Source organism: Pteronotus mesoamericanus, unplaced genomic scaffold (genome assembly GCF_021234165.1).
Source record: "Pteronotus mesoamericanus isolate MK-2021 breed Mesoamerican mustached bat unplaced genomic scaffold, CSHL_Meso_final scaffold_167, whole genome shotgun sequence".
NCBI lineage: Eukaryota > Metazoa > Chordata > Mammalia > Chiroptera > Mormoopidae > Pteronotus > Pteronotus mesoamericanus.
In genome coordinates, this window is record NW_026555308.1 from 18,466,476 (window position 1) to 18,485,003 (window position 18,528).

Consider the following 18,528-nt stretch of genomic DNA (forward strand, 5'->3'; position numbering starts at 1 on the left):
GCCCAATTACTTGCAGGTCAGGAACCGTGCAGTAATATCTCATGCCAAGTGTTAACTGATTACTGAGATGGGGCTGGTAAGGCCTTCTGGGATATTTTGTATTTGAATTGGGGAACCTGGACCTCTTATATTCTGTGGGACCCCTCCTGCTATGCTTCCAGGCAAATTGTGTTTCTGTGCAATCCAGGTCCTATTCCTGGATGGTCTTTAAGAGAAGGTGCCACCCCCCATTGCCTTCAACTGCCCAGGCCCACTTGGTTGAGTTTCATTCCATCCTCATATTCTTCACTTCATGGAGAAATAAATCCCAGAGTGAAATGCTCCTTAGGAAAGAAAGATCTCTCTAAAAGGAGACTATGCATTTGAGGCACCTTCTAGTACATTTACCCAACCTACTGTACATAAGAGTGACAGAAGCAGCCTCTTGCCTACTTCTTAAAAGATTGGTTCCTCCCTCCTGAATCACCATGTCCCCTCCTGTACATTATTTTCCTACTACGCCTTTTGGAGGCAAGGTCCAGGTTAGACTGGTATGGCCTGACATTAGCTCATTGACAGGATCTCAGTCCAGTAGAAGGAAATGGTCCTGCAGCCTGCAGTTGTGACCTAAGCATTAGACCTGAGTCCTAGCCCTGGCTTTGCTATTGATCCTCTGTGTTACATTGGACAAGTCACTTCCATGCTTTGAGCCTCAGTTTCCCCTTCTAGGTAATGTCCTCTTCCATTTAAAATTGCTGCCAGGTCTAAAATTGCATGAGCTATTCAAGAGTCAGATTCAATTTGAAATGTCAAATTTAGGTTCCACATGAAAAAGACCTCAGCTGGCAGATCAATAAGGAATCTAAAGAAGTCATTTTTCACCTGTGAGTCTTTCGTTCATCATTATCTTCCTTAATCATTTCGTTTTCAGTGGTGGCCCTGAGCCAAAAGATCTGTCCAGCTGCACAGCTCTTGCTCTTCTGGATGGGCAGCAAATGCAGGAGGAGGCAAACCCAGCTTGGTTTGACCTGGCACAAAGTGAGACGGAAGTATTAATCAACACAGAAGTGGCTGCTGGCAGGAGATCAGAAGGCTTTGTCCAGGTTTGTTGAGGGAGGAGGGTGGCCAGGTATACTAGGAAAGGTGCAGAGCATGAAAGCATTTGTTTGGGAGCAGCCACCACAGAATGCTTTATGCAGGGACACAGTGATTGGAACACCTTGTCCGTCTTAATGAAGCATGGAGTACCATGTGTTTTATGTTGGTGCAGAAGGCTAACTAATAGATTAACTTGGACAGCTTGTCTTTTCCAAGTAAAGGAAGTAGTGACTATAAATGGAGTCCAGAGTGCTCACCAGCCTTGGCAGGGGAAGCCAACCAGGACAGAAACACTGAGGCTTCACATAGCTTACTGGAAAGCCTTTCTCCAAACTAGAGTTTAGACACAGAGGTGCTTACCTGTTACATACCATCCATCCATTTCCAGACTATGTTTCTTAATTAGAGGGGGTATTTTGGATGTGTCATACCCTGTTCCTTATTAACAGCACATCTTCTCTACTGTCTACTGCATGAAGTGACTTCCTAAGGAATATTTTTAAAGCTGGAGTACAAAGGAAAAAATGCTTTTCAAAGGAAAATGTAGTATAAGAAAGAATTGAAAGAAGTCAAGCATTAATCTTTATCAGGGAATCTTAGCCATTTCTTTACTACACATTGTTATTGGCACAAATGTACCTAGTGCCTTATAGAAACCTGATAGATGAACATTTAGGTGATTAAAAAGGGATAAATCCAGGGGCATTTACTCACTTTATCTCCTCACTTTACTGAAGATTACCTTCAGGAGTTTGTTTTTGTTTGGTTTTGTTTTTTACAAAACAGCAGCTTTTCTGAATGCTTAAAATATGATCTGATTTATACACCTCAATTGATTCCATTCTAGCCCAACCTAATTTTAAACAATTTTCCTAGAGGCAGGAGACATGCCTGTTTCTCCCCCCCCCACATACCTCTCTCTCTCTCTCTCTCTCTCTCTCTCTCTGCATTCTTCTCTCCTTCTTCCCTTTCTCAAGGAGCCATGCCAACAACAGGGTCCAGGTTTGCTACAGAGACCTACAATGCAGGCCTGGAAGGGCCTAAAGATATAATTCAATTCCAGATTTGACAAATGAAAAATGGGGTCCCAGAGAGATGACATGACTTCTTTGAGATTATCTAACATGTTGGTGCTATTCTCTCGCCACTACATTATCCCCAAGAGCAGCTTGAGTGGCTAGAGAAGAGGCAAAAGAAGATGAGATAAACTGTAAGACAAAGTATGCTTGGCCCTCTACATGTTTTCACATTCAACCCCCAAACTGGCTCTTTTTGTCTAGTATTTATATGTTTATGTTCATTGATTACATGTGTCTTAGAGCCTAAGTGTTCTTCCAAACCAAACACTGAAATTGCTGTCACTGTCACCATGCCTTCATCTCCCATTCTCCAATTCATTGCAATCTGGTTTCTGGCGCCCACACTTAAGATCAGCAACTACCTCCATGTCCCTAAGTTCAGTGTGTGTAATTTTCAATTCTTGTATCATTTACTCTCTCAGCACCACTTAACAATTCCCTCACTCTTGACAGTCTCTCTATCTACCATTAAACCAGTCCTCCCTGTTCCTCCAGGCTTTCAGGCCATTCTTTCTCTCTTTTACATAGACTCACTTTTAAGTCTCTTTTCTAAATCCTCTTTTCTTCTCACTTTATAATCTCTCTTTTTTCATCCACATCTATAACTCTAATTATCACCTACTCAAAAATGACTCACACATTTGTATCTCCAACCCAGACTTCTGTGTTCCACCTCCATGAAATCAACTCTACTTGGCCCTCTGGTTGGATGTCAGGATATAAAAAACTCAATACATCCCAAATGAAATTCATCATCTTTGTCCTACAAATCTGGACTTCCTACAATACTATGCATGTACAACCATGAACACAGTTACACAAGCCTGGAATGTTGAATGACTCTTAACTTCTTCATACTTACCCTCATATTCAATCTATCATCCAGTTCTATCAAGTTTACCTACTAAAAATCTCATCTCTCAAATCCATCTGCTTTCCATCTCCATATCCGCAGTCCATCCTCTTTCACTTGGCCATCTGCAATAGTCACCTAACTATTCAACCCACATGCATGCTGGCCTCCTTTAATGTGTCCTCAACATTGTATCTGGACTAGTCTTTCCAAAACTCATATCAAATTGTGTCCCTTTCCCCCCAAGCTTTTTAAGCTTCTTTTATGGCTTCTCGTTGTTATTAGAAAAAAAGCTTAAAACCTTTCATGTAGAAGTTTCATGCTGAGTTCCATTCTTTCTTCTTCTGCAATCTAATCACATTGACCTCCAGTTTTTATGTTGAGCTCCTTCCCACCACAGGGCCTTTCATATGCTCTCCCCTCTGCGTGGAATGTTGATCTCTTCCCTTTCAATTTACTTACCTTCTGTCTCCTCCAATCACTTTACTTCCCCAGGAAAGCTGTGTTGGGTCTCCTCAACAAAGCCAAATTCCCATATTCTAGGTTCCCAGAGCAACATATTCCTCTTTTCATAAAAAACCTGGCATATTTTTTAAAAAGCTGATGTGTTTTTAAAACACATGGCTCGTACAAAGTTTTGACGGAATATATGGAGAGAAGCAATGTCAAATTCAGTTGAAAATTTACATTTTTTGGTATGATTATTTGCTTGTCTAATCCCCACACTAGACAGTAAACAGTGAGAGGCAGGATCATACCTGATTTTCCTTTCTTTTTTTTTAAAAAAATGTTTTATTGATTATGTTATTACAGTTGTCCCAATTTTTCCACCTTTGCCCCCCATCCACCTGGTATGCCCAATCCCTCTAGCAATCACCACTCTTAGTTCATGTCCATGGGTTATGCATGTAAGTTCTTTGGCTACTCCATTACTTACACTGTTCTTAACATCCCCCTATTTTGTACCTACCAGTTTGTACTTCTTAATCCCTGCACCTTTCCCTGCATTTTCCTCCTTCTCCCTCCCAACTAATAACCCTCTGAATAATCTTCATAGCTATGATTCTGTTCCTGTTTTGCTTATTTGCTTAATTTGTTACTTGACAGTTGTGAATTTATTGACTTTATAAGGTTTATTGTTTTGATCTTCTTTTTATTATATAATTCCCGTTAGCATTTCATATAATAATGGCTTGGTGATGATGAACTTCTTTAGCTTTACCTTATTTGGGAAGCACTTTATCTTCCCTTCAGTTCTAAATGATAGCTTTACTGGATAAAGTAATCTAGATTGTAGGTCCTTGCTTTTCCTCACTTTGAATACTTCTTGCCCATCCTTTCCAGCCTGAAAAGTTTCTTTTGAGAAATCAGCTGACAGTTTTATGGGAACTCCTTTGCAAGTAACTGTCTGCTTTTCTTTTGCTGCTTTTAAGATCCTCTCTTTACCTTTAACCTTTGGCATTTTAATTATGATGTGTCTTGGTGTGGTCCTCTTTGCATCCATTTTGTTTGGGACTCTCTGTGTTTCCTGGACTTGTATGTTTATTTCCTTCACCAAATTAGGGGTGTTTTCTCTCATTTTTTAAAATAAGTTTTCTATTTCTTGCTCTTCCTCTTCTTCTTCTCGCATCCCTATGATGCAGATGCTGGTATGTTTAAAGATGTCCCAGAGGTTCCTAAGTCTCTCCTCATTTTTTTGAATTCTTTTTTTCTTCTTGTTGTTCTGATTGAATGTATTTTCCTTCTTTATGTTCCAAATCATTGATTTGATTCTCAGCTTCATCCTCTCCACTGTTGGTTCCTTGTAGATTTTTCTTTATTTTACTTTAACGTAACCTTCATTTCTGCCTGGGTCCTTTTTATGGTACCGAAGTACCCAATGAGTTTTTTGAGCATCCTGATAATGAGTGTTTTGAACTGTACATCTGATAGGTTGCTTATCTCCATTTCATTTAGTTCTTTTTCTGCAGTTTTGTTGTTTTATCTGGGCCATATTTCTTTGTCTCCTCATTTTGGCAGCCTCCCTGTGTTTGTTTCTGTGTATTAGGTAGAGCTGCTTTGACTCACTGTCTTAGCTCATCTGTTAAGTTGTATGAGGTGGAGCCTTACGTAATCGCCAGGCCAGGGCAACCATTGTCACCACTCTGTTGCGCTGTGTGGGGGAGGGTTTGCAGAGGTGACAATGCTGCTGCCTGGCTTCCGGAATTTTGCCCAGGAGGAAGCTGTCTCCTCACTTGCATTTAACTTTCTCCCCATATGCCACTGGTGCCCTTCCAGCTGTTGCCCTGATGCTGAATCCCAGAGTGGGTGGGTGTGCATGAGTCTTCAGTTTGTTGATGGCCCTTTAAGAGAACACGGTTTCTTCTGCCACCCCAACCCCCACTGATTTTTACAGCCCGAAGTTATGGGGATTTATCTTCCTGGCTCTGGGACTCCAGGCTGTGTGGTATGGCCTGGGGCTGGGATCACTCACTCCTGAGGTATCCCTCCTGTTTTTTATACACCACATGTGGATGTGTTACCACCCATTCCCTGTCTCCATGCTTCTTGGTACCTCTCTGCACCTGTCCACATCTCTGCCCCTCCTACCCATCTGGATGAATGTGGATTCTTTAAATCATTGGTTGTCAGACTTCCACACAGCTCAATTTTCCGACAATTCTGGGTGATATTTGTTTTGTAGCATAGCTGTATTTTTGCTATAATTGTGCTTGGAGGCGAGGTGTGTTTACCTACACCTCCATCTTGACCAGAAGTCTTGTTCTTTCTTATCATTGTACCCCTAGCATGTAGTACAGCACCTGCCACATAGTAGGCATGTCATAAGTACTTGAATATCTTCTTTACTGTACTTTGGTTTTCTTGTCTAGAAAATGGGAATATTACCATAAACCCAAGCTAGATCACAAGGTCTATGACAGAATCAAATATTGTAAATGAACATGCTTTGACAAACTAAGGTGCTATCTAAATGTTAATGTGAATCACTGACACTAATGAAGAAAATGGATCATCCACACTTATCACAGAAAGAATACATTAAAACCATTTTGCTCTATTACCTAAATGAGGCAAAAATGGTTTTGTGTCATGTTCTGAAATTTTGAGGACTTTTGGCCTCAAAACCAAAACTTATCAGACAAGCACATGTGTCAAATTAGGACTCTTCAGGTAGCAGATGTAATGGACAGTTTCTCAGCAGATTTAATCTCAGCTATAGGAAATAGCTGGGTCTTGAGATTGTTCACTACAGAAATACTCACTGTCTATATATAAATATCTTAAATAGTTAAACTCTGTTGCTAAATTGTAACTCTTGAGATTATAGTCATTCTCCTGCCAATCTGTAAGTATATGTGGCCTGCAAGACTTTATCCCTTCAATTGCATGGTATTTGGAAACTCACGTCATTTCTTGCTGTGTCCTTACCTATAAAATGAAATACTAAAACCTACCTCACCACCGCAGGGTCATTGGGAGAGTTTAAAATAAAGTTAAACAAGTGAAATTTCCTTGTGAATCATAAAGTTCAATATATGATTAATTCATTCTTGTTAATAGTAATTGTTGGTATTAACATTCTACGTGTAAGTCATACATATAAATAGCCACAATGATTAATTAGGTTATGATGTTCATGCCCAGACACCTGCTATGGAACAAGAAATGTCTCTCAGATGACTTTGGTGAAAAAGAATAATTAGGAAATCAGAATGTTTCTAGATTTAGCCCTTTATTGTCCCCAAATGGCCTTTTTCTGTCTTTCCAAAGACCTGTTCTGTGTCACTAACAAGAATGGAGTTTTCTTGGTCAAAAATAAATATGATAACTTGATAATGGCAATGCAGGACTTCAAACATGATGTTCAGGTGCTCTGAGCATTGTTTCAGCTGGTGATCCTGAGTGGGGCTCTGGCCCTTTAAACACATATCCATTAAAACACTGAGCAAATCATGTGTTTTAACCACACATGCCAGGTTTTAGGGAATAGATATCTCTTTAATTATGAAACAGTTTGCACATTTGCTGGGTGCACACGAGGTAGCATTTTATAAATGCAGAAGAATTATGAGAAAAAAAAATAAGAACAACACACAGAGAGATGAATCTGGAGCACAATAGAAGAGGAAAAAAAATGTTTGAAGAGAAAGGCCTAGAGTCCCATTGGCTAAATTCTGGTGGTTCAGAATTTTGCACCTGTCAGTGTCTTTTATTTCTTCAGTATAAGATATTTCTTCAGGCTTATGGACAACTCTGAAATTGCAAAATATGCATGGCAGCACATTCGTGGAAACGTAATCTTGTCCTCCCAACCCTGTGGGGACTGTGAGTGCCAGAGGCTTCCATGAGCTATACTGGGCCCCCATGTACCTGTGAGATGGAGAAACCTGAGCTGCCCAAGAGAAAAGTAACTGTGAAGGAGAACTTTGAACTTAAGAGCCAGAAGTGTAGGAAAAGTGAAAGAAGTTCATACTTTTAAGTAATTGAAACAACTGCTAATAAATACACTTGCTCCAGGGATGTGAGATAATAAAGACAGGCAGCTGATCCAAACTCCCTAGGCAGTAGAACAGAGAGAGAGAGAAGGCAGCATCCTTTATTAAAATGCAACCAGGGTGTTTGAGGTTAGGCACCAGCAGGAACTTACTGATGACAAAGACTTGTTCAGTTCTGAAGACATCAACACCATAGCTTGAGGAATTTTAAACAATAGAACAAAAAACACTAGGTTAGCTAATTTGAAGACTAGGGGATAAAAAGGAGCTCAGATTGTCTCCTCCTCAGCTGGCTCCTCTTTCTTCTAAGCAGACTAACTGAGGTGAACTAGGGTCAGCATGCCTAGGTTTGAAACCAGATCTACTACTTATTAGCTGTGTGACCTTAGACAAGTTACTTAATCTCTCTGTGCCCCAGTTTCCTCTTTGGTTAAACAGTGATAATATTGACAGAATATTCCCTTTAGGATTGTTGTGAGGATCAAATGAGATAAGCTATGTAAAAGCCTTTAGCACAACACTTTGCAGATAGTAAGCACTTAATACTTGCTCACTATTATTGTTATTTTGTTACTGTGCTAGTATTCATCCTTGCCTTTCTTCCCTCTTCTCCATGCACATTCACATTATAGTACTATCCTTGCTTGCTCTGGGCTCCAGTCTTATATTTCTACATTCTAGGCATGTCATATCCACTTGAACATGCTTCCATCCTCTCAGACTCAGAATGGCCCTCATCATTTCCCACTCCAACTGACTCTTTTTCCCAAGTACTTGTCATCAGTACTTCCTCATTTAATATCCTGGAAAAAACCTTAGGAGTCTTTGATTCTCTCTCTTGTTCATCACTGCTATTCTGCCATTCTTTTAAAACATTCTTTCAGCTTTCCAGACCTGATGGAGCATGACGGGGGTTGACCTCTGCCACAACAACGGCCGAAAGGTTTCGCTCAAGGAGCCCAAGAGCCAGGTCATCTACCTAAGGCTGTTGGTCAAGCTGTATGGGTTTCTGGCCAGACAAACCAACTCCATCTTTAACCAATTTGTGCTACAGAGGTCGTTCATCAGTCACACCAACCACCCACCTCTGTCCCCTTCCCAGGTGATCTGGGAGATGAAACTTTCTGGCCAGCAGGGCAAAACTGTTGTGGTTGTAGGAACTATAACCACTGAAGTGTGCCTGCAAGAGGTACTCAAACTGAAGGAGTGTGCACTGTGTGTGAGCAGCTGTGCCCGGTGCTGCATCCTCAAGGCTGGAAGCAAGATCCTTAACTTTGACCAGCTAGCCCTGGACTCCCCCAAGGACTGTGGCACCACCCTGCCCTCTTCCTTGCAATCTTGTCTCTGAGAGGTGTACAGGCATCTTGGCAAGGCCCAGAGAACCCCGCACAGACACAGCAAGCCCTAACAGTGCTCCGAAGGCCAGAAGTATGAGTGCACCGGCGGCCACCGGCAGGGCTGCGGCCACAAAAAGATTTTTGGATGGTGATTTAAAAAAATATCCTTTTAGTTCTCTTTACCACTACCCTCTCCCTGAACCTCTTACTTTAGCAAGAGATTCTGAACCCTGCCCCTGTCTCTTTTTTTCTCTCCCATTCGTTCCAACTGTCCTTACTGACAGTTTATCCCATTCTACTCACTCCAATCACCTTGCTTTTCTTCCTAAAGTTCCATTTTGCCATGGTGAATCTGATGCTTAGGACCAAAAATGATTTCCAACTGTCACTGCAGTCAAATTCAAACTTCTTTTTGGGGTGCCACACATGCTTTGTATCTAGATCTGGATGGTGCTTCAAGTGTATGTAGATTAGTCTGCTTGGACAATTATAAAAAATACACAGACTAGGGGACTTAAAAAACAGAAATGTATGTTTTCACAGTTCTGGAGGCCAGAAGTTAGAGATCAAGGTGCCCGCAAGTTTGAGGCCTTTCTCACTGGCTTATGGATGGTAGTGTTCTCTCTGTGTCCTCACATGGTCTTTCTTCTGCGTGTGTCTGTGTGTCTGCGTCCTAATTTCCTCTGCTTATAAGGACACCAGTCAGATTGGATTAGGGCCTATTCTAATGATCTCACTTTAACCCAGTTACCTCTTTAAAGACCCTCTCTCTCTAAACACAGTCATAATCAGAGGGAATGGGAATTTAGGACTTCTGGGGAAGGAGGAACACATTCATGCAGAAGCTTCTTGCAAAGGTCCAGGGATGAACAAACAGATGGCAGACTAGGGAACTGTAAGCAGCCCAGTGTTTCTGGGGTGCAAGGATGTGAGAAGGGGTGGTGCAGAAAGAGGATGCTGAGGCTGAGGAAGGACTCCATAGATTATTCAGGGGTCTTGGGGCTTTACCTTGCGGGTGGGGGAGGGGTGATGCCTGAAGGATGAGAGTTGGTCAAAATTGTAGTTTAGACACTTCTCTCTGGCAACAGAAAGGGGAATGAATTAGGGGTGTCCCACTGGAAGTTTTCCCTAAACTCTTTACATCCCAGTTTAGAATTTAATGTCTCCATTTTTTTTCTAAGACTCTAGATTTCTCTCCCCTACTGATTATAAGCTTGTTCAGGGCAGGGACCCTGTTTTTCCAGTTGCACAGCATAATGAGTTCTCCCTAAAAACTCCAGAGGAATCATCTCTGATCTTTTTTCCTCATTCCATGTCAGATGTCACTGTAAGACTTTCTCTGAGTAGACAATGTGATTTCCACATGATTATTATATTTCTTTAATTAAACTTTTCTTGGGCATGTCCAGAAAATTGTCTGATGTCAAGTGCAAAGGTCACAGAGCGGTGGGTAGAGGCAGTGAGCCGCAGAGCAGAGTTTCTCAGACTTTCATATGTACACAGATGCTGAGGGCTCTTGTTGAAATGCAGATTTTGATTTTATGGATCTGGGATGGGGCCTGAGAGTCTGCTTTTCTGACAAGCCCCTTGGTGATGCTGATGGTGCAAGTCCACAGACCGTACTTTGAGTAGCAAGGGTGTGAGGAAAGCACTCAGAAAATCTAGGGCCTGCCTTTGAGCTCTGCTCTGTCAGTAAGTGGATGTGAGACCTGGAGCAAATCAGAGAACTTTCCTGGGCCTCAAACTTGATCTTTACATAAGGACTTCAGTTGGTCTCTAAGGCTCTTTCCAGCTTTAAGAATTAATCTGTGATTTGGTAAGTTATATTTGGTGAAAACATTTTGAGAACCTTGAAGAAAATAGGTATGTGAATTTAGTCCATTATAGTTATTAAAGTTACTGATAGAGGGGCCATGATTTGAGTTCCAGTGGATTAAAAAAATAATCCTTTAATCCTCCTAGCATAGTCACTCACCACTTGGCGTGGCACCACGTAGATTACTGCTTTGAAAGTGCTAAGCTAAAAGGAAAATCTCAAGTTGGGATCCTGTTGCATTTATACTCCACTTGTGGCTGTGCCATCTGGGCTGCATGTTGAAATAACTTTTCAATCGCAAAACAAACCTCCATTTACTTTAAAATAAAATTTTAAGGAGTTGTATACAAACCCCAAATTCACCACGGTAGCCTGGAAAGAACAGGTGCAACTGAGTGCGGAGTTTGGAATTCAAACATCTCTAACTGGGGATTTGGTTGATATGATCCCTGAAGGTCTCAGCACTGCTACTGTACATGGATGAAAAGGGTGGATAATGAAGAGAGGTATAATCTCATTTGTTACGGAATGCTATTTGTGACAGCTCGCTGGAGCCTCCATGATGAAAACCAATAAAGAGGTTAAGAATTTATTTTTTTCTTCCCCCTTCCCCCCCGCCCCCCGGCCAAATACTGATTATTCAAAGGAGTGGCAGGAAAATCAGAGAACAGCATCATAATAAGATAAAGGCAATACTTGCTTTCAAATACAATTCTTTTCTTTAGAATTAACAAGCTGCCGAGTGGCAGAACAGCGGAGGAACATCCTTAGGACTGGTTGGTTTCATTTAATTCTGACAAGGTTGGTTGAAGGAAGATGAGAAAATGCAACTCCGGGGACAGGAGTGCCAGCTGCGGGGCTGTGCGTGTGTGTGCTGTGGTGGGGCTGCAGGAAGGACAGGATGGGAGGCTGCGAGGGAACAGGCTCCAAAAATGTGCTGCTAATAAGCTTCAAGCAATTACTCATCTCAAAAACACAGAACTTCCAGACAAGATGGAGGCGTAGGTAGATACACTTTCCCTCCTCGCACAACCGAAACAAGGACAATAACTTTAAAAACAAAGAACAACAGGAACTTCCAGAATATCAAACTGTATGGAAGACTTACAACCAAGGAGTTAAAGAAGAAACACTCATCCCGCCCGGTAGAAGGGGCCGTGAGGGGCAGCTGGGGTGGAGAGGATGCATGGCCAGATGGTGGCTGGAGGACCAGGAGGACAAAGAGACAGCTAGTGGACTGGGTGGTCCCACATTTGGTGTGCAGACAAACCAAGAGGAACAGCTGGTGAACGAGACAGACTGGCAATCCAGGGTTCCAGTGTGGGAAAAGAGAGCCTCAAAACCTCTGGCTGTGAAAAACTTTGGGGGTTGCGGCAACAAGAGAAACTCCCAACCTAACAGGAGAGTTTGTTGGAGAGACCCACAGGGTGCTAGAATGTACACAAACTCCCCCACCTGGGAATCAGCACTAGAAGGGCCCAATTTGCTTGTGGGAAGTGGAGGAAGTGACTGAAAGCCAGTGGAGAGCTGAGCAAGCGGCATTGGTCCCTCTTGGACTGCTCCCCTACATACAGCGCCATGACACAGTGACCTGGGTTGCCCTGCCCTGGCCAATACTTGAGGCTCCGCACCTTCCAATGTAACAGGTGAGCTGAGACAAAGAAATATTGCCCAGATGAAAGAACAGGTCTAAGCTCCAAAAATAGAACTAAGCAATGAACAGATAACCAACCTATCAGATGCACAGTTCAAAACATTGATAATCAGGATGCTCAGAGAAATGGTGGAAAATTGTTGCAAAATGGAAGAAAAAGTGAAGGCTATTCAAAGTGAAATAAAGAAAAATATACAGAGAACCAAGAGTGAAAGGAAGGAAAACAGGACTCAAATCAATGATTTGGAGCATAAAGAAGAGATAAACATTCAACTAGAATAGAATGAAGAAACAAGAATTCAAAAAAATGAGGAGCGGCTTAGGAGCCTCAAGGGCAACTTTAAATGTTCCAACATCCGAATCATAGGGGTGCCAAAAGTAGAAGAGGAAGAGCAAGAATTTGAAAAAAACAATGAAGGAGAACTTCCCCAATCTGGCTAAGGAAATAGAATTCCAGGAAGTCCAGGAAGCTCAGAGAGTCCCAAAGACGTTGGACCCAGGGAAGCACACACCAAGACACATCATTGCCCAAGATTAAAGATAAAGAGAGAATCGTAAAAGCAGCAAGAGAAAAGGGGACAGTTACCTACAAAGGAGTTTCTGTAAGACTATCAGCTGATTTTTCAAAAGAAACCTTACAGGTAAGAAGGGGCTGGAAAGAGAATTCAAAGTCATGAAAGGCAAGGGCTTACTTCAAGATTACTCTATCCAGCAAAGCTATCATTTAGAATGGAAGGGCAGATAAAGTGCTTCCCAGATAAGGTCAAGTTAAAGGAGTTCATCATCACGAAGTCCTGATTATATGAAATGTTAAAGGGACTTATCTAAGAAAAAGAAGAAGATCAAAGACTATGAACAGTAAAATGACAACAAACTCACAACTATCAACACTGAACCTAAAAACAAGAACAAAAACAAAAACAAAGTAAGCAAACAACTAGAACAGGAAGAGAATTACAGAAATGGAGATCAGAGGGAAGGGGATGGGGGGGAAATGTAGAAGAATAGAGAAGCATAAATGGTAGGTACAAAAGAGACAGGGAGATATTAAGAATAGTATAGGAAATGGAGAAGCCAAAGAACTTACATATACGACCCATTGACATAAACTAAGGACAGGGAAATGCTGGTAGGAGGGGGTGGTGCAGGCTGAGGGGAACAAAGGGGAGAAAAATAATGGGACAACTGTAATAGCATAAATAATAAAATATATTAAAAAAAACACTTACAGAGCCTCAATTCAAATCCAGCTAAGATGTTGGTCTTTTTACATGAGTGAGTTTGGGACAGTATATGGAATTATAAAAAAGTAAGTACAGTCATACACTACTTAATGGTAGGGACCCATTCTGAGAAATGTACTGTTAGGTGATTCTGTCATGTGCAAACATCATGAAATGTGCTTACACAAACCTAGATGGTACAGTCTACTACACAACAGGCTGTATGTTAGAGCCTATTGCTCCTAGGCTACAAACCTGTATAGCATGTTATTATACTGAATACTGAGGCAATTGTGGCACAATGATAAGTATTTGTGTATCTAAATATGTATAAATATACTATAGAAAATGTACAGTAAAAATTAGTACAAAAGATAATGTGTGTGTGTGTGCTAAGTGTGTGAATGTTGGAGGGACTAGGGGAGGTTCAGTGGAGGGAGATGCAAGAGGAAGTTAGCGCAGACATCAGGAGAAGGGAGGAAGGAAAGGATGGACAGAGGGAAGGAAGAGAATGGGAGGGGAAGGGAGAGCAGAGAGAGAAAGAGATAGAGCTTGAAAGAAATAATGAAATGGAGGGGGAAGAGAGAGAGAGAGAGAGAGAAAGGGGGAGAGAGAGAGGGAGAGAGATGAGTGGGTTTGAGAGTGGGAGGAAAGAGAGATAAGGAGAAATGAAGAAAAGGAAAGTGAGTTTATGCACATGAGTGTGAGTACAAGCGTAGGTGTCCAGGGGCAGTCAGGAGTGGACTGGTAGGGGGCTCGGGGCTCCCCTCACCATAGCCCATTCCCCACGATTCTTTGCCAACTCTGGGCCCCAACCAGGGACACATGGTGGGTAGATAGCACGCTAAGCCTCCTCACCCATCTAAAGCACTCAGAGCCAGCAATAAATGCAATATCGTAATTGCACCTAGCTTTTCCTTTCAACATTGCAAACGAACTTTTTGCTTATAATGCATTATAATCTTGCAGAACCACAGTTATGTACAGTTCCTTATTGACCAAAACAATGTTATGTGGTGCATAGCTGTAGTGCTCTTCTGCTCTTTGCCATCTTCAAGCGGGGTGTAAGTTGATGTGACAATAGTAACACTGTTGTTGTCTGGCATGTTTCAGGAGAGACTGCCCTTCCCAGAGCCTCTGTGTAGAAACTCCTAACTGTCCAGACTTCCAGGAGGCTACCTCTCCAGCCCCATGCCCATGATCCAATTCTCAGAGATCCCACCTACATTGCTAGAAAACTTTCATCTCTCAACCCAAGCTGCTGGCCTTACCTGTATATGATGTTGCTCCTGTTAGACCTACATCAATTTCTCTGGGTAGTGTAGCCTCTAGGTCCTGCCTATAATCCCACTTCTAAGTGGATCCCTCTTCTCAAGCAATCTGGGGCTATTTGGATTATTTTTTTGCCTTTTTTCTCAGCATGCTGCCCAATCAAGTTGAGAATCCAGTTACCTCCTTTTTTCCCTAAGTCACAAAGCTCTTCTCTATCCTTGTCCTCCCTAGAAGGTAGCTCCTTACCACCACCCTACTTGTATTCAGGCAGCCCCTTCCTTCTCCCTGGATTTCAGTTGTTCAACTTATGTTTTGTTTGTTTTTTTTTCCAAAGCTTTTGGTGACAAAACACAAAAACAAAAAACCAAGCAGGCATGTTCTTAGGGGCATTGTTTTTGTAATATCATAGTGGGAAAACTACTCATGTATGCATCTTTAATTTCTTCTTATGTTGTCTTAGCTTCTAGGTATTAAGATCTAAAAATACAGTGGCTGGAGTTAACGGCAAAGCAAATGGCCCCTGTACACCCCTGTAAGCTCACAAACCACAACCTTGAGCTCTTAAGTGAAACATGAAGGCATTTCACAGATGACAACTGTGGGAAGAGCCTGGACTGGCAGTCAGACCATGTGGGCTCAGCCCCTTAGAGCTCTTTTCAGTCATTGCATCTCTCTGAGCTGCAGTGTCTTCACATTAAAAATCAGCCGAACATTTGGGAGGTACACTTAGGTACTGCTAGTAAATGTGCCTGGGTGTACATGGATGTCCAGACCATGTTCATCCCCTAACTTTTTCTTTTGTTTCTCCTCCATCAGGAAGACAGAAGCCCTGACCCTCGGCCAGTCTCCAGAAAGCTTTGCAATTTGTCTTCCTTTGCAGACAATCTGGACACCAAGAGTCATTTTCATGGGGGTGTTAGGTGGAATAAAACTTCGGGTGGTACGCTGAGGAAGGAATTCTCAGGGGGTATAGGTCAACTTTGCCAAGCCTGGTAAACACCCCCACAACCACCACAAGCCTGGGAAGGCTCAGAAAGCAGAGCTTTGTTGACTCCCATGGGCTAAAGGGAGGCCCCAGTGTGCCAAGCACTATAACCTCTCCTAAGTGCCACTTTCTCAAGGTAGCTAAGGACAAGCACACCTGGGTTCAAATCTTACTCTGCCACCTGTAGTCCACATGGACCTATGCAACTATAACTTAGGGTCTGTGCATCAAGCTCTGCTGCATGCCAGCCACTGTGCTGGGTACTGGGGATACTATGGTGAACAAAAAATCAGGGGTACCGCCCTCACAGATATTATGGTCCAGTGGCAAGCTGCTTAACTGCTATAAGCCTCAGTCTTCTCATTTGTAAAATGGGGATGACAATACCTAGCTTGTAGGTTTGCTATAGGAGATAAATAAGGTAACAGCTAAGGAGCTGAGGACAGTGCCTGTCACACAGTAGATAACATGTTTTGACATGATAGCCTCGGTTATTTATAACAGTTTTCCTCAGGTGTGAGTTTGTTTTCCTGGCACAAGAGAGGCATGTATCAGTATCTGACAAGTAGAACTGCCTTATGGAAAACAAAACAAAACAAAACAAACAAACCCTTATATGTGAATAAGTTTAGATGTATTTAAATAAATATAGGAAAAATGGCAAACTCACAACTGGAATTGGAGAGAAAAAGGGAGAGACTATTATTTGCCTCTGAATTATTTGATTTGCTTAAACTATTATGCATTACTTTTTGAGAAGAATTTTTTTAACAGTTTTAAGAAGCAAACAACAATTTTAATACATAAAACACATTAACCAGTGCCACCATGGGAATTGATCAACCTTATTAAGATTAAATTCCCTTAATAAGGTGAAATGAAGATGAAATTTTCTTATCCTAGGAATGTGAACAGGTTTCTCCCAAACAGCCTCTCCAAAATTATCCTTGCCCTGCCCCTCCGTGGCCCTCCCCCCCCACCGGCTGCCTCAGCCACAAGCTATGCTCTCTAAACCTGGAGTGAAGAGCTAATGTTATTGTTAGGCTGTTTCCTCTTGTAGTCTTCTGCCAGGCCAGAGCTACCCAAGTAAACAATAATCATTACCACCTCTGACAATCTGTGAAGATTAGCTCTAAGGGAAAAAAAATTGAAAAATTGCATGTGCAAGCTATAGTATGTGTCTTAATTTTAAAGCCACAACGAAACCAAAGAACACTGTAGCATACTGCTATTTATCAGAGGCAATTATTAGAAATGCTAGTTTGCATAGTACATATTTGTGTCCATAAAAAAGTACATACTGACCCGTCTGGTCTCTGAACTCCAGATTGCTCTGTTGCTTGGATATCTTAATTTCTCCCAGTCCCCAGACCAAACAAGACAAGTGACAAAAGAGTTATCTGCTCCTCTTGGTAGAATAACAGGGTGTCCTACAACAGTTTTCCTTGTGGGCGGCCGGAGCAGCCTGCCAGAGCTCTTGGCTCAAGCAAAGGCTGAGGTCACAGTTTGGAGCAGGGCTCAGGCAGTGGGCCAGGCTCCCTGGGGAGCACCTGGAAGACTTTCTGAGCACTCCAGGGGGATCGTAATGGGGAGGGGAATGTCAACGGGGTCAGTAGTCTGCCAATTATGCAGTGGGATTTGGCACGAGATACATTGGGGATTACTTGCTAATGTAACACTATTTGTACCCCACATTGGTAAGATCTGGGAAGCATTTGAAATTGCAATAAGAAATTCAGGTATTTTACTCTCTCTCTTCTTCTTCTTCTTCTTTTTTTTTCCGTAGCAGTTCTTAAGTTCTGGAGCAGGAGTGGGAGCAACACCTTTTAGACCTAATTTTTCTACTTTGCCCCCCCCAGGAATGGGTTCCCATACTCAAGATCTTCTGGAAACCAACATTCTTCCCTCCTCACCCCTCAGTTGTGAATCAGACCGTGAACTCTGTTTTAATTCAGAGAGGGAGACTAAACCTCTCTCTGGCCCTGGCTGGCCCTATCTTCCTCTAGGTGATAAGGTCCTCTTTTGCCTACAGTTTCCTACATTTAGATCTGGTCATGGTTAATTCTGTTACTCTCCCCTTCCCCCTTCCCTGCCCCAACCTCCAGCACTCAGGACGGAGAGTAGAACTTGGGGCCATTCCATGGGTTGGTTTGCCTCAGCCTCATAAGCCTGCCCCATAGCCACTCACCAGTCCCAATGCTAAAAGGGCCAAGGTGAGGGAGAAGTCAGGGCTCAGGTACTCTAGGGAACCCCCTCAGCTGCTGGGGTTTGGCTTGGTCCCTTATGCTCTGAGGCATTTATAACTCCCCAACATTTATAAGATTTTTAAGTGAGCACAGAACATACAAACTACATCCTGTTTTTGATACAGTATTTGCACTCTCATGACAACCAGGGTGGGTAAGGGAAAGCATATTGGTACAACTGTTCTGTAGAGCCTTAAAAGCATTCAAACCTTCTGTGAGGATGACTTTCCTAGGCCCTGTGACCACAGTTCCCTTCTGCCATGGTGTCCCTAACAGGAGGCCTTTGGCCAATGGCCAATCAGGTTCTATGGCAGCCTCTGTAGCCTGTAAGTTCAAGAAATGAGTCTCAGGAGACTTCTAATTTGTCCCATGCTCTGCAGCATGGGGGTTGTTTGTGGCAAGAGATGAAGAAGCAGTACCAAATCCTTGCACTCAAATCCCAGTTCAGGGAGTACATTGAGCTTGCCTGCTATGTGCTCTGAACCCCAGC

At 42.4% G+C, this 18,528-nt stretch overlaps 1 pseudogene; it reads left to right on the forward strand.

The window, feature by feature from the left end:
* The first annotated feature begins 8,409 nt into the window (after positions 1-8,409).
* Positions 8,410-8,994, forward strand: LOC129083324 (60S ribosomal protein L18-like; annotated as a pseudogene).
* The last annotated feature ends 9,534 nt before the right edge of the window (positions 8,995-18,528 follow it).